The sequence below is a fragment of the Panthera uncia genome (genome assembly GCF_023721935.1).
Source record: "Panthera uncia isolate 11264 chromosome A1 unlocalized genomic scaffold, Puncia_PCG_1.0 HiC_scaffold_16, whole genome shotgun sequence".
In the NCBI taxonomy this organism is placed as follows: domain Eukaryota; kingdom Metazoa; phylum Chordata; class Mammalia; order Carnivora; family Felidae; genus Panthera; species Panthera uncia.
Window position 1 is genome coordinate 58200241 of NW_026057576.1, and position 15182 is coordinate 58215422.

Consider the following 15182-nt stretch of genomic DNA (forward strand, 5'->3'; position numbering starts at 1 on the left):
TCTCTAGATTTTTTTCTGGTATAACCTTTCACTAAAATTGTAACACTCTCTTGAGCCACGAATTTGGCAGTTTGCAGCCCTGTTTTGTTTGGGTTGTTAGCCTTTTCTCCCATGCCAGCCGACATGGACAAGGAACTCCAGCTCTCAACCACAGTGACTCATTTCTGCCTTATTCCCAACCACCCAGCTGTCTGGGCCAAGCACCAGTCTGATTTTGGTTTTCTCTTCATTTGTGTCACAAGGGGAATCTTGTACCTTATTGAGAACGCAGCTATAAGTTTAAATTTGTTCGATGTGCTTTATTCAACATTTTTGAGGTACTTGATATTCCAGGGTTCTCGTATTTTCTGTACAATATATTGCCAGAAGAGGAAAAATTTTAATAAGAGATTCTTAAAATTAATATGTTCTAGTCACTTGGGGCACCTGGGTGGCTCAGTCACTTAAGTGTCCAACTCTTGATTTAGGCTCAGGTCATGATCTTGAGGTTGCTGGGTTCCAGCCCAGCATCAGGCTAGGCGATGACAGTGTGAAGCCTGCTTGGGATTCTCTCTCTCTTTCTCTTTCACTCTCCTGTTCTCTCTCTTTCTCAGAATAAATAGACTTTAAAACAAATTTTAAAAGTGTGTGTGCTGGATCTATTTTAAAAAATGTGTTCTGGGTGGCTCAGTAGGTTAAGTGACCCACTTGGACTAAGGTCATGATCTCATGGTTTGTGAGTCTGAGCCCCAAAACAGGCTCTATGCTGACAGCTCAGAGCCTGGAGCCTGCTTTGGATTCTGGGTCTCCATCTTTCTCTGCCCCTCCCCCACTCACGCTCTGTCTGTCTGTCTCTCTTTCTCTCAAAAATAAATAAACATTAAACATTTTTTTAAAAAATGTGTTCTAGACACTAAAAATAACCCAGTAATTTTACTACTTTTGTGAATTATTCCAGTAGCACAAATTTACAAACATTTCAAATACAGTGAAGCAGAATGTTTTGGGATTTTTCCCAAGATTATTAATATATCTACTTTAGTAATGGAGATATAAATAATTCATGTTTAAACAGCAGAAATATGGAAAAACCATGTAGCCTGAGTTTTATTGATGCAGATAAAACTCTCATTCACTGGATGTTAAACAAAATCTCAGAGACATTCAGAAGATAATGATAGAGAAAAATTAACAGTTGTTTCCAAGAATCTTAACTCAAACTAAAATAATTGCAGGACAATACCAATAGTGCACTGATTTCAAGGTGCCTGTTTCAAAATGTGTGGAGAATTATTTATATGTGTACAAATATGTGATACTAAGTGGTCACAAGAATTCTTAGTGGAATTCTGACTTAGATTTCTTGGTAAATCTGAATATTGTATTCAATTATGTTTTGAATATTTTAATTCAGATGTAAATTTGAAGTTAATCTACCCATAAGAGATCTCCCCGCAGAAAAGAAATCTTTGGGGCGTCTGGGTGGCTCAGTCGGTTAAGCCTCCAACTTCAGCTCAGCTCATGATCTTGCCATTCAACAGTTTGAGCCCCTCGTTGGGCTCTGTGCTGACAGCTCAGAGCCTTGATTGAGCCTGTTTCAGATTCTGGGTCTCCCTCTCTCTCTGCCCATCCACCACTTATGCTCTGGCTCTGGCTCTCAAAAATGAATAAACGCTAAAAAATTTTTCTTAAAAGAAAACCTTTGTGTTTGAATTAGATAACCACCTTTGAGGAAACTCTACTGTGGTCACTGTGTTTTGATTATTAAAGAATAAAACTGAAATCAGTTTCTTTTCTGCTCTTAGTGGATTTTACTTTTGGTTCTATAACTTTTCATGGCAACTTGGACAAGACTCTTAATCAATTTTCACCCTCTTTTAAAATCAGATGAGAATTTTTATTCTTTCTATAAGGATATTTTGAGATTGATATAACCACATAATCTAATAAAATTAGCTATTCATGAACTGGATCATCCCCATGTTATGTGATGTTGTTGAATATTCTTATCACCCCACATTTTTGAAACACTAGTATAATGATAATTTGTGTTGATAATGAAACTCCCGAAATGCTTTCTGAATCATTAAAGGAAGACTAGATTAGGTTCAGAATAGTTTTAGTTCCAAGTGACTCATCTGTCTCATTAATGTCCTAAATTGCGACTCAAAGTCCTTCAGAATCTTCAGAGAAACTCACACTTCATTGTGCTTTCATTAGTGTTACAGTAGGTTTCCTTTTTTTTTTTTTTTTTTAATTTTCAGTGTCAAAACTTGCAGATTAAGATGAACCTGCACTTTCCACTGTGTACCGGAGACGTGGCTTTGACCAATTTTCACAATCTCCACCAAAACTTGACTTTATCTGTAAGACTGGGATACTAATGCCTCACTCATTGTTTGACAGTGCACACAGCATGTTTAGTCAGGCCCTAACATAGTAGTAAGTACATTTATTCTCTTAAATGTTATTATTTTACTAATTCTTTGCAGCCATTATTTTCATCATGCTCCCATTGTTTTCAGTAATAAGAAATTAACCCTTATATGCTATTATACTCAGTCCAAAGTTCTCCAGTTTCCCAATCAACAGAGGAATAGGGTCATTCATGGAACCACGATCCTACTCAACATACTTTTCTTGTGTGGTATTAAGATCCTGATTCTCTGATTCACAATTTCTCCACCTAATATAGGAAGTTCACATTTACTCTGTGTAATTTTGAGTTTGTCTCTTTTTTTCCTGAGCTTCAGTTCCTTCATCTGAAAGATGAAGTTGATAGGCCTAATTTGGAAGACTGAACTGAGAAGAATGCTTCTAGAAATCATCTAGTACAGTGTCTGAGAAACATCACAGAATAATGTTAAAGACTTCCTTAAGTCTCTATTGCATGACCTGATCTTCTCTATTAAACCTCAGTTCCAATGACGCCATCAAAATTGCACTTGATTTCTCTTGCCATTGTCCTCTCCCTATTAATACTCATGTATTCATCATGTAAATATTACTTATTATATATTAACCTTTGTCACTCCCGTTGCCTGAGCAAACCTTCATGATACTTCAAGACCAATCCCAGAAATTGACATTTGTATGATCTACTTTCATTACTGCAGCCCCCATTGATATTTTCTTATCTAAAATCCTGAAATCTCATTCACTGAACATTTATTTATTAACTAGAAATTTATATTATAAAGTAAATTGCATAATTTGTTACATGTGGGAACTCTAATTCTGTAGGAAATAAGAGTCATGTGTATAGATGAATTGCAATATTTTATAGGAAAACTATTACTGTTAATACCATTATGTGTTATATAATACTCTAATTCACTTACATAATACTTTTTTACTTCTTAATTTTATCATGCATTTCTCAAGGGAAAGGAGTATCTTCTATTTCTATTTTGTAATGTACATCAATTATTCATAATGCTGAGCACCTTAAAGGGCACGAAAGGATATTGTTTGGGTAACTGAACAAAAATAATGTTTATTGTTACCGGAAACTTTACAATTTTCAGAATATTTAAATCTGACCTCTACTTTGAAAACATGTTTAAGATATTTTAAAAATTAGAACTGCAAAAGCAATGTTATATATAAGAGTTCATAGCAAAACCATTTGGAGTTGTATTAAGAAGGAGAAGATAATAAAATGTTAAAGATGGATAGAAATTAAGAGATGTAGTAAAAAATAAAGTGCTCTGATTCCTATCCTGGGGGCAAACTAACATCATACTAGCTTTCTCTAAAACCAACCACAGAGACACTTTAGAGGAGGACAACATGTATTTCAGGAATAAGCCAGAAATGAACACACAAAAATAATATTTTTAGGAACACTTGGGTAGACTTAATGCTATCTTGAACTAGAGTTATGGATGGGAATGGAGATAACAGCGTCACAAGAATGGTAAGATTAAAGAAATAATTTAAGTTTACCTTTTTTCATTCTCTTATGTTGGTGCTTCACACAGAATTTTTCTGCACAGATTCTGATACAGGGGAGGGGAGAACCCAATACAGTGTAAATGTCCATTGAGTTAAGGAATCTATGAAAATGGATGCTTATGAACCATTTGAATTGCCCTTGAGCATTGGTTCCTCAATTTTTCCTCCTTCAAGTCCTAAAAGCTGAGGAAACAGTGCTTTTGCAATGCTGCTTTTGCTACGAGTTAAGTGGGGGGAAAATCTCACATTTGACCCAGAACTTGAGTAGTGTCAGAGACTGCCATGGTTCTTTGGCTCCCTTCCCTATTGTTCTGGCCACATATCTGGCTTTTAGCTCATTTCCAGGAAAGATGACCAGATTGAGTAGTAAATACTTTCAGAGAAACATGATTATATAAACAGCCATCTGAGAAATGAAAAACATGATAAATAAACATAAATTTATCACCTTATTACCACCTGAAGTTGAATTCTTAAAATTAATGGATAAGGGTTTTACATATAAGCATTTAAAATGTATATAGATAGTTAGATAACAAAGTAATTTATTACTATGAAATAAAAATATATATTAAAAAACAAATTATAATTATTGATCAGTGTAGGATTTGAAATAAATTCTCAATAGATAAAATAAAAAAATGATGACAGCTGAAGATCAATTGCTGAGCTGAAAGTTAAGATTGAGGAAATGCAATAGGAAAAGACAAAAATATTCTTTTATTTTAAAATTAAAAATGAAAAAAAATACTAAGAGATATCACAGATAGATAATGAAGGACAAAAAACAAAGTAATTGACATTGGAGATGGTAAAATAATACAAAGTAAAAAATATTCAAAAACACAGTAAAAATATTTTCCCAAATTAAAGATGAAAGACCTAAAATTTAAAACTATAATTTTGAATTCTATGACAAAAAGAAGAAAAGAAAAAAATCCATACCTAAGTACATATTATTGAAATGTAAAAATATCAAATCCTAAAGAATGTAGAGTGCAAAAGCGAATTGTAAAGGCCTATCATTTATAAAGAAATAAGAAGCAGATTGATAACAGACTTCAATATTGAATGTAAGAAGAAAATGTAATAATGGTTAAGAGAGTTTTGAAGAAAAAGGACTTTGAACCTAGAATTTTATATCCAATCAAATTGTCAATCAAAGGTGTGGATGTAAAAAAAAATATTCTCAGATATCCATGCTCCCAAAGGATCTATCACATAAAGATCCATAGTCAAACACTCTTGGAAAAGATACTCAATGAGAAGAGAACTAGGCCCAGAATAGTGTTGCAGTAGATATGATTATTGTCTATTGAAGAAATCCTAGTAAAGAAGAATAGAGAGGTGGAAGAAGAGGAGGAGGAGGAGGAGAATGTACTAGAATTAAAATCTTAAACATTAACATGATGAAGGACAGATGATGGAAGAAAAAGGGAGAGCAAAAGGATATGTAAGCATGACATACAAGAAGTTTTGTTATAGAAAGATACAGCTATTATTTTTTTAATTAAGATAAACATGAATACACATCTTAAGTTAACTGCTATAAGAAAGAACATAGGTTACATAGAACTTCTAAAAATCTTAATATTGGATATGAGAAAAGAAGAAAAAATACTGTAAGCAGAAAATAAGAAGAGCAATGAGGGAAATCAGTCTTAAATATTAGCAATAATTAAATACATAGACATTGCCTAAGCTAAACTATTAAATTCTGATCTTTTAAAATTAAAAAAAAAAAAAAAAAAAACAACCACGGGACTCAGGCATCTAGTATTTCCAGGAGAAACACTTAAAGAGGCATAGATATTTCAAACATAATTAGTGGGAAAAAACATATCAGACAAATACCAATTAAAAGTCAAATGTGTGCTACTGTTGACAAAATAGAATTTAAGCAAACAATATCATAAGAAACAAAAGAAAATACATGCATTAGTAAAAGAAATAAAAAGCAAAAACTTCTAATTATCATAAAACATATGCTTCTAACAATATGTTTGCAAATATATAAAGCTACAGTTGAGAAAGGTATGAAGAGAACTAGGAAAATCCACAAGGGCCTTTAAAAAATCTCTCAAAAACGAATAGGTCAAATTGAAGTAAAGTAAGCAGTGTCACTAAAGATAAAATAACATTACTAATTACAATTAATTCATATATATGCTATGTATAATAATTTATTAATTAGACATATATAGGTGTAAGCTCTATCTACATATACATGCATTTATATGCATTTGTGCATTTAACAAATAATATCATTGATAAATTTACAGTATATGTAGAACTCCACAAGTTTCAACCACACACAAAACTTTAAAAGAATATTAAATATATTTTATTTTATATTTATTTTAAAGATATTTTATATTTGATAAAGAGGTTTTCAATAAATTCTAAAAGCCAGTACAGATCCCATCTTTCTTTAATGTAAGATCATGTGAATAATATTCTCTCCAATGCCAAAAATAATAATAACTTTAAAAACATCAATCTACTGATGCAAAATTTATTTATTCATCCTAATCTCTTTTGAATCCAGACTTATAGAACCATTTGCCTACTTGGTCCTTCCACATGAGTGTTTAATAGATAGGTATCTCAAAACATACTATGTCCAAAATTTCACTTCTGGCCCTTTGCTCCAAGTTGCTACACCCACCATTCGCCCCATCTCAGATGATGGCAATTCAATTGGGCTTTTACTGAGAGTTTTTGACTCATACCCTTCTCCACAGGCTGCATCCTGTTTGCAAATCATAATAGGCAGAATTCTCCAGGTATCACACTCAGAGATTGAGATTCTATTCAGGACATTTTAGAGGGAGTGTTCTTGTTCCTGATCAACACCTGTGGAGGAGTGAATACTAGGTTAGCTGAACGGGGCACAGGAGAGGGTGGGTGTGGGCATAAACTCTCAGTCACTGCTTTTCCAGCAAAGTGAGTCTAATAGCCTAAAGTTAGTCCTCTGAAGTGTATGGCAACTGCAGGTGTTGGTTTCAAAGGATATAGACATCCTAAGAATAAACACTCAAAAATATGAAGTTATTGAAGACACCCACATACAGCACTGAAGGCTTCTACTAACTCCCCCCCAAGAGGAATTGGTGTAATGAATTTGCAAATCGTATTACCTTGAAGGTTATAAAGACCCAGAGGACAGTTCCAGGTTGGGGACCTGAGAAAGCAAACTCTCTTTTGGGGCTGGCTGCTGTAATGGCAGAAAGGAACTCACACAGAAATAAAGTTGGGACAGTACCACAATGGCCCTGAAGCTAGGTTAACAAATGTAATTTCATTCCACTGGAATATACATTTTCCTGCTACCCATGCAAAATATTCATGTAGTTATTTCCCTCATAAATCATAAATTTCACTTATCTTCTCTGTTAAATTATCTGCAAGAACTCCATTCTTAACTGGTACTGGGTATCTGGAGATCCTAGAATAATCTTTATAAATTAAAATACATGCGGTTAGGAAAATTAGTTAATACAATGTATCATAAATGCTGGAAAAGTAGAGATCCCACAAGCAAGCCAAGGAAACCTTTATTTATTTACTTAAGTAGTCTACCAGAGAGGCCAATTTGTTCAGTGAATTGTGGCTAATGGAAGATGCAGTAAAGTCTCAAATTACTAACTCCAAGCTTCATTTCTTTCTGCTTCCACTACCTGCTGAATGGAAGGAATGGAAAAGAACATTGCAGTGGAGATGGGTTAAACAAAATGTGGAAAAATAATAAAAGAGAATGAAAAATTTTAAAATACTTGGTGAGCCTGGGTGGCTCAGTTGGTTAAGTGTCTGACTCTTGATTTCAGCTCAGGTCATGATCTCACATTCGTGAGTTTGAGCCCTGTGTCAGGCTCTGTGCTGACAGCATGGAGCTTGCTTGGGATTCTCTCTCTCTCTCTCTCTCTCTCTCTGTCTCTCTCTAGATAAATGAATAAAAATTAAAAAAAATAAAAATAACAACACAGAAAAAGGGATACCTAAGAGTTGTCTATGCTTCTGGTTTTACCAATTGCTATCAAGGGCAAAATAGAGGGATATGTGGAACAGATGGTTATTTTTTCTATACTGGAAAGAACTGGTCTCAAAATGAATGAATTGATTGATCAATTTGCTTGTTTGTTAATCATGACAAAACATTCTGTACCAGGAACTTACGGATGTGATTTTAACATCTTTTAAATATGATGATATATTCCTCAGTAACTTTCTATTGCAACAAAAAGAATGTTGATAATGATATTCAAATAAAATAGAAGGCTATATTTGTTTCAGAAAAATAGCATAATAATAAAAGAAACTCAGAGAAACCTATTTTGAAATAAGCAACCATCAGCTAAAGCTGCCCAAAGCACCTTAAAGCAGAAAGGAATACAAAACAAATAAGGCAAAGACATTACTCAAAACATTTACTTAAGGCCAGGGAGCAGAAATGGCCATATTTTAAAGCTCTTCTACTTGAATTTATGTGATTAGACTGTTTCTATGCCATGAAGCAGAGTTGTTAGGAGTGAATTCCTTTCAAATTGAAGCAATAATGTCCCTCAAGCAAACATTTGCCTTATTTCAACCTTTCATAATGACTGTAAATCAAGCAAACTATACAATGACAGAGATTAATTTAGAGTCAAAGCAAATAAAGATAAGAGCTATAGCAAACTCTTCTGGAAGCTTTGTCCAGCCAAACCTCCAGAGCTGAATGGTTTTAGCTGAAAATGGCTCTGTGATTTCCTTGGAATGTTTACTATTCATCAGAAAAACGAGCATTTTCAGAAAATTTGACCAAAGAGTACGCTAACAATCATTCTGGTAAAGACCCACTCCATTGGCAAACTGAAATATGAGCTGCTCCAAATGGCTTGCAATCTAATAAAAGGTAGGGTTCATTGCTGTCTTTGTTTTTCTCGCTGTTTACATCGGCTACTCTTAATTCTTAATTTTTCAGTGGGTTAGGTGTTAAAATAGTCTAAGGGAAGAGAAATGAGAAGGTAAACATTCTAAATATTTTATTAGTTTAATGGTATAATTATACTGTATTTGCTGCTAAAACTTCAGAAACTGGCTACCGCGGATGCTGACATGATTAAATTAAGTAATGCATGTCCAACATACAGAGATTCATTTATTATAAGTGTTAGGGGAAGCAAGGAGGATATTATTTAGCACCAACTATATATCATGATTAAGTATCACATCAGATATGGTTTTTGTTAAATGTTTTTCAGATTAAGGAAGTTCACTAAGATTCCTATTCTGCTATTCTGCTAAGATTACTAAGAAATTTTATACAAATATTCCTTTTTTTAATAAGCATATTTCATTTTATCAAATGCTATTCCTACATCTATTGAATTGAATGAATGATTTTTATTTATTCTTTTAATATAGTATATCATGGTGATGTTTTTCGAATGTTAAAATGACATTATAATAGATGAATAAAAATTCCTTATGAAGCAAATTCCTGTTCTGTAGGAAGGTTCAGTTCAGTGAACTCAGGTTTATTGAATTTGTTGTATTGCTTCATACTTTTGTATCTATGTTCATAAGAAGCATTTATCTTTGTTTTTCTTTCCTATAATGTCCTTGCCAGATTTGGGTTACAAATTTTTTCTGGCCTTGTAATATACATTGCAAAATGTTTCTTCTTTTACTGCTCTCTCTAAAACCTCTAAAATTTTTTCTCAAGGATAGATGTTACTTCTTCCTTTACTATTTGGTAGTACTCACCAGTAAGTTTGGGGCTGAGCTTGGAATTTTCTTTGCAGGAAATTTTAAATATGCTTTATTCTTTAACATTTATGAAACTTTTCAATTTTCTGTTCATTCTTGATTCAAATTTGTGATCATATACATAAAGCATCTAAACTTCTAATTTACTGCATGATATTTAAGATCATTTTTTAAAATATCTATGAGTTCCATGGTGAAGTTCTTCCTTTCCTAATACTACATTAGAGTGTTTTTACGTTATCAATCCCAGGTTAATCCACTGGTATTATACTACTAAGAGAACCAACTTTTGGGCTAGTTCATTCTTGTTATTTGTTTCCTTTTCATACATTTCTTCTGTTTTTATCTATATTATCCTATATTTTATACAAAATCTCTTCTTTATTTAAGTTTTTATGATGAACACTTAGAGGATTGATTTTCTTTGCCTTTATTATTTTTAATTGTATTGAAAGTTAAGCTTTGGGTGGCTCAGTCGGTTAGGCATCTGACTTCAGCTCAGGTCGTGATCTCATTGTTTGTGAGTTCGAGCCTTGCATCAGGCTCTGAGCCTGGAGCCTGCTTCAGATTCTGTGTCTCTCTCTCTCTCCTCCCCTCCTCAGCTCATGCTCTGTCTCTCTGTCTCAAAAATAAATAAACATTAAAAACAAAAAGTTATGCTTTTTTTCTAGGCACAGGCTACCTGTATTTTGCCAATTTCCATATGCAGTATTTTCATTATTAATCACTTCAATATTTCCTAATTTTGCTTATTATTTCTTCTATCCAAAGGTTATTTAGAAATGCATTTCTAAATTTCCAAAAATTTGGACTTTCCAGTGATGTTTTTATAAATGTAACTTCAGCTTATTTTACATCAGAGAAATACAGTGTATGATTTTGATTTTTTGAAATATGTTGACACTTACTTTATGTTTGATCAGTTGTATTGTAATTGTTCCATGATTATTGGGAGAAAAAAGATATATTCTGATATTGTAAGTAAATGTTCTCTAAATTATCCTGCATTAGTGAATTTTCACAATGGAATTCTTTGTCTTCTTCCTGAGGATCACTCGTTAGTATTATTTTGGGTGCAGATCTAGGATAACAAACTGGAGATAATTTGTGTTTCCTTAAAATATCTTTATCTCACTTTTCAATGGTTATTTCCCGTTTATAGGATTTTAAGCTGGCAGATAGTTTTTTCAGCACTTTGAAAATACAATTCTTTTGTCTTCTGGCATTCAATATTTCTTTTGGGATGTCAGCTGCTGTTTTATATGCTGCCCCTTTGAAAGTAAATGCTATCCCCACTCCACCCTCACTAGCCCACTACTTTAAAAATGTCCCTTTGTATTTGGTTTTGGCAGTTTTAATTATTTTGTGCCTTAGTGTGCTTTTTCTTATATTTTTGCTTCTTAAGATTTGCTGAGATTCTTAAATCTCTAGCATTCTTTCATCAATTTTGTGAAAAACTTAATCCTTATTTTGTCAAATATATTTTTATATGTCCCTATTTTCTTTCTTTTCCCCTTCTGAGACTCCTATGACATAAATGTCAGATAGTCTCATATTAGTCTGTAGACCCCTAACCCTCTTTTCCATCTTCTTAAACTTTTTCATCTTTGTACAATATTCTATCTAATTACTTCTGAGTTATATTCTTTTCTATTTTATCTACATACAGCAAGATATAATTTACTGTGAAACAGAATTGTGGAATTTTGTTTTTCAATTATAAAATTCCCTGTTTGTCCTTCTGTAAATTTTCTAATTACCTACTAACATTCTCAAATTTGTCTTTTCTTTCTTGAGCATTTTACATTTAGTTATTTCTAGTAACTCCTTCTTACAGATACATTCTTTTGTTTTTGATCAAATAAACTTGTCTCCAGTGTACCTGGTCCTTTTCCATTGATTTTTAATATATCATATATAAAAAATACATACATAATTTAAAACTCTGGGTATTTACATCTTCTTACAGAGAGGATTTATATTACTATATACAGAAGGTTAGGGTATAGTATTTCAACAACATCATTGGCAATTTAGCAATATTATTCAGGACTGTAAAACTTTTAAACTGTTTTTCAGGTCTTCTGAGGATCAGATATTTCCAGTTCATACTTTCAGGTTTCAACTGAAATTCTTACGTGCTTACCAGCTAACCCTGACCTCCCAACCTTTATTGGCTTCTGAAACTCTTTCCTCCACCTAGATCAGAAGTTGGCAAACTAAATTTTCTTCTCCTAAAACAGAAGAAATATCTGACATGCTGCTTGTTTTTGTAAATAAGATTTTATTGGTACACAGTCATACCCATTCATTTACATAGTGTCTATGATTGCTTTTTCACAAACAATATCAGCAGAGTTGAAAAGTATAACAGAGACCCGAAGGGCCACAGAACCTAAATATTTGCTATTTAATCCTTTACAGAAAAAGTCTGCTAATCCTAAAATTGGCAGGTGACCCTAACAGAAAAGCAGAGAACCCACATGCTTTATAGTCTCTGTTGACATTTTTTAGAGTGCCTTTATTAGCACTCTAAAATTTTGAAACAGCCCTGCATCCCCCAAGCTATTTGTCCAGTCTTTCTCAGTGGAAGAGTCATCCAAAACACTTAGCTCAACATTGTCTGAAGTGGGGATCTCTTTTTTAGGCTCTAAGAGGAGAAACAGAGGGTCAACTTTAGTAGGCAGGCATTTAACGTAGTTTGGAATGTGTAAAGCAGGATGCTAAAATCTGTTGGGTAATATACAATGTAGTAAACCCCTTATCTTGATGAATTAAAATCGATTTGTAAATTATGGAGTGATAATACATGATGTATTCTTTAATTCTCGCAGAATAAGTAGGATATGGTGGTCACACTAATTTGACCAAGACAGGCCATATCTGTGTTTTGTAAAGTCCATGGGGTCCTTCTAGATGTCTGTCTCTAAATGAGAATATTCACAAATGTTCATTAATAAAGATGAATACCAACAGGCTTGTGAATATGACTGTTACTTAAGTAGACTGTCAGCAACCAGGCTCTGACACTTCCTAGCATATGCCTTTTTAAAGTGCACTTAATAATACTTTGCAGAATTACTTGAGAATTAAATGAAGTGGCATGCACAACATGCCTACCAGAATGCCAATCCCTAGTCTCCTTTACTTGCTTTGAAATGAGATGCTGGAAATGAACCCCCACTCTGCTTTACATTAGAATAACTGGGAGTTAATGCCAATGCCTAAACTGACCCAGAGCGATTAATTCAGTATCTTCCAGGGTTAAGTCATGGTATTCCCAAAGGATTCCTCTGTTCATCCAGCCTTAAAAACCACTGAACAAGTAAAGGAATTTCAACTTTGACAGATCTGGGTTCAGATTTTGTCACCATTGGTTGTGTGTGATCTTTGCTCAACTTTATCATTATAGGGTTATATCTTCATTTTCATATTTATAAAGAATGGACACATCACCTTCCAAAACTACTGAGGAACTAACAAATGATATACGTAAGTGTTCTGGCATACAGTAGTTTCTGAATACGTGGAAGCTTTCACTAATTTTTCTCTTATTAGTCCCTTCTCTCCTGACTTCAATTTAGGTTTCCATTACTCTGTATTTCTTTTTTTTTTTTTCAATATATGAAATTTATTGTCAAATTGGTTTCCATACAATACCCAGTGCTCATCCCAAAAGGTGCCCTCCTCAATACCCATCACCCCCCCTCCCCTTCCTCCCACCACCCATCAACCCTCAGTTTGTTCTCAGTTTTTAAGAGTCTCTTATGCTTCGACTCTCTCCCCCTCTAACCTCTTTTTTTTTTCCTTCCCCTCCCCCATGGGTTTCTGTTAAGTTTCTCAGGATCCACATAAGAGTGAAAACATATGGTATCTGTCTTTCTCTGTAGGGCTTATTTCACTTAGCATCACACTCTCCAGTTCCATCCACATTGCTACAAAGGGCCATATTTCATTCTTTCACATTGCCATGCATTACTCTGTATTTCTATCTTGATCATTTTCCTGAGTTCTAGATTTCACTAGTGCCTTGCAAGGCTGCTTACTTCTCATCATTCTTTCCATTAATGGCTTTGTAGGTTTTTCTTAACCATCAGATCTAAAGTAGCCATTGGTATGCAATGATTCTCAATTTAATCTGTGTGTGTGTGTGTGTGTGTGTGTGTGTGTGTGTGTTTAAGTAGGCTCCATGCTGGGTCTGAAGCCCACTTGGATCTTGAACTCATGATCCTGAGATCAAGACCTGAGCTGATATCAAGAATCGGATACTTAACCAACTGGGCCACCAGGGCACACCTGTATTGTTCATATTACTCAGCCCTCCATTAAATTATCTTTGTGTGTGTGTGTGTGTGTGTGTGTGTGTGTGTGTGTGTATACTTCTTTCTTTCTCTCACTGTATGAGATGTGAGCCTTATCATCATAGTTTTTAATTTTACTCTTAGTGCTTAAACCAGAAATGGCTTACAAGGTGTCCAATAATTACATGTAGACTGAGTGCTTTAAGTTCTGACTTAAAACTTCAACTAAAAAAACATTATGGTTGCTAACTCTATACGTAATTACTCAAGTTATGTGAATTAGGTGTGCATGGTGTATCTGTGAACCAACTAACACTTCTTTTACAATATATACTCCTTGAGTTCAGAGCCCATTTATTATGCATGTTGATTCACTCAGTCATCTAGCAATGAATGTTAATAAATAAAACAAATTTGTCATATCAGAGGCACAATGGCTGCCAAGAGCCAAAAAAATTAGTTAAGACGTATGAACTGTACTAAAATTATTAGAGCTATGTTTGTGTTGGGATTCTGTTAAAATATAGAGATACAATAGACTATACTAGATATGATTTTATACTACTGAGGTAGAGAGAAAATTCCAGTTGGGCCACTGTAGCAAAGGTTCTTTGTGTCCAACTCATATTCCTGGGAACTTTCTGTCTGCTTCTGTTATAATCCTACTGCCAGAATTTACATTTGTGTACCTGAAGTTTCTTTTTCTTTTTTCATCAATGCAAAGCAAGACTGTCCACATGTGATTGGCCCAGGAATTAAAATCGACCTGAGCATCCCTCACCTAATGACTTAGTATTGCTCTAAAATTGTTCCAGCTACCTTGTCTGCTGGCTGTGATACTCCCTTGGTGTGGCATTTACACTGTTTATCAATTTTCTCATTATATTAAGTCGAGTTGCCCACAGTGTTAGCTGGCTAATAGTGAATTTTTTATACTATCTTTGTTTCCCTGTATCACTTCTGCAGGCCCTACCAGTATTAATTATGTTTCTCAAGAACATTACTTGGATTGGAGCCCTACTTTTAGGGTCGTCCACTTATCAGCTCAGTAGTTTAGAATAAATGATTTTTATGGATGAGGGGGTGGCTCAGTTGGTTAAGTATCTGACTCTTGATTTCAACTCAGGTCATGATCTCATGGTTCCTGAGATGAAGCCCCATGTTGGGCTCTGTGCTGACAGCATGGCACCTGCT